The sequence below is a fragment of the Hyperolius riggenbachi genome, chromosome 3 (genome assembly GCF_040937935.1).
Source record: "Hyperolius riggenbachi isolate aHypRig1 chromosome 3, aHypRig1.pri, whole genome shotgun sequence".
Classification (NCBI taxonomy): Eukaryota; Metazoa; Chordata; class Amphibia; order Anura; family Hyperoliidae; genus Hyperolius; species Hyperolius riggenbachi.
This window is the reverse complement of record NC_090648.1, coordinates 5,885,164-5,887,313: the sequence shown is the minus strand read 5'-3', so window position 1 is coordinate 5,887,313 and position 2,150 is coordinate 5,885,164. Positions and strand designations below refer to the sequence as shown.

Genomic DNA, 2,150 nt, shown 5'->3' with positions numbered 1-2,150 from the left:
GTTTTTGAGAAAATCGATGTTAAAGTCGGGCAGAATTTCCGTGATTTCCGGCGGAAATTTCCGCGATTTCCGGCGGAAATCCGCCTAACACACTTGCATTACCGATTTCCGTATTCCGATACGGAAATGCAATTTCCGAGCGGAATTTCGGAAATTGCATTTCCGTGGAATCCGAATGAGCATCCCTAATGATATTACACACCAGCCACAGATCACTTTCCAGCAGTCACACGGACGTTGCTTCACCAGGGAGGAGAGTCTCAGATTTGAGATCCCAGCAGGGACAGATGAGGAGTTATAATGTCCCCTCCCTCCTCACACCCCGGCCAGTGAGATGACAGTTATCACGTCACATGCCCTGGATGTTTTCCATCTGCATTGAGAGGGCAGGATCCTATGTTGATTTATGAACCTCTTTGATCACCTACATACACAGAAGGAGATTTATTTACCCAATGATATACAGTTGCAATAAAAAGTAAGTAAACCCTTTGGAATGTTATGGATTTCGGCACAAATTCGTCATAAAATGTGATCTGATCTTCATCTAAGTCACAACAATAGACAATCACAGTCTGCGTCCACTTATACCACACAAATAATTCCATGTTTCCATGTTTTTTTTTAACACACCATGTAAACATTCACAGTGCAGGTGGAAAAAGTATGTGAACCTTTGGATTTGATAACTGCTTCTGTCTTCACAAAGGAAACAGCACTGTTGCAAACTACAGAGGCAGAAGAGTCTCAATCTTCTAACTGTAATATTAAATACTTAACGCAGGAAGAAGTGAAGGCAAGACTAAATAAATTAAAAATAGACAAGGCACCTGGCCCGGATGGCATGCATCCTCGGGTCCTAAGGGAATTAACCACCCTGGCGTTCTGATTAAATCGCCAGGGTGGCTGCGGGAGGGTTTTTTTTAAATTAAAAAAAAACTATTTCATGCAGCCAACTGAAAGTTGGCTGCATGAAAGCCCACTAGAGGGCGCTCCGGAGGCGATCTTCCGATCGCCTCCGGCGCCCAGAATAAACAAGGAAGGCCGCAATGAGCGGCCTTCCTTGTTTTGCTTATATCGTCGCCATAGCGACGAGCGGAGTGACGTCATCGACGTCAGCCGACGTCCTGACGTCAGCCGCCTCCGATCCAGCCCTTAGCGCTGGCCGGAACTTTTTGTTCCGGCTACGCTGGGCTCAGGCGGCTGGGGGGACCCTCTTTCGCCGCTGCTCGCGGCGAATCGCCGCAGAGCGGCGGCGATCAGGCAGCACACGCGGCTGGCAAAGTGCCGGCTGCGTGTGCTGCTTTTTATTTCATTAAAATCGGCCCAGCAGGGCCTGAGCGGCAGCCGCTGGCGGTGTTGGACGAGCTGAGCTCGTCCAAACCGCTCAGCTGGTTAAGTTCAGTTATAGATAAACCCCTTTATCTTATCTTTTGTGACTCTCTTGCAACTGGCAGAGTCCCAGTGGATTGGCGTACAGCCCACGTTTTCCCATTATTTAAGAAGGGCAAAAAATCTGATCCAGGAAGTTATAGACCTGTAAGCTTAACATCAGTTGTATGCAAACTATTTGAGGGGTTACTAAGAGATACTATACATGACTTCATAGTAGAAAATAATCTTATTTCTCATCATCAACATGGGTTTACTAAAGACAGGTCCTGTTTGACTAACATGCTCAGCTTTTATGAGGTAGTGAATGCTAATGTGGATATTGGGAATGCTGTAGATGTGATATACTTGGACTTTGCAAAGGCCTTCGACACTGTTCCCCACAAAAGTCTGGTGCAAAAGATGATGATGCAAGGACTGGGGAAGAGTCTGTGTGCATGGATAGGGAACTGGCTAATAAACAGAAAACAAAGAGTTGTGGTCAATGGATCGTACTCAAAATGAGAGACTGTTAGCAGTGGGGTCCCACAGGGGTCTGTACTGGGTCCAGTGCTCTTCAATTTATTTATTAACCTCTCTGGCGGTAAGCCCGTGCTGAGCACGGGCTATGCCGTGCAGGGGGATTTCTCAGGCCCTGCTGGGCCGATTTTGATAATTTTTGTTTTGCAGCACGCAGCTAGCACTGTGCTAGCTGTGCATGCCCTCTGATCGCCGCCGCTCTGCGCCGATTGCCCGCCGCTCGTTGCGCCGTGACGCCC

At 47.8% G+C, this 2,150-nt stretch overlaps 1 protein-coding gene across 1 annotated transcript in view; it reads right to left on the bottom strand.

The window, feature by feature from the left end:
• LOC137560832 (C-reactive protein-like) overlaps positions 1-238 on the bottom strand; it is a 28,014-nt gene extending 27,776 nt beyond the window's left edge. Inside the window, exon 1 of the mRNA XM_068271968.1 lies at positions 203-238. The gene's annotated coding sequence lies outside the window, so the exon portion shown is untranslated. The remainder of the gene's footprint in view (positions 1-202) is intronic.
• Between the last annotated feature and the right edge of the window lie 1,912 nt (positions 239-2,150).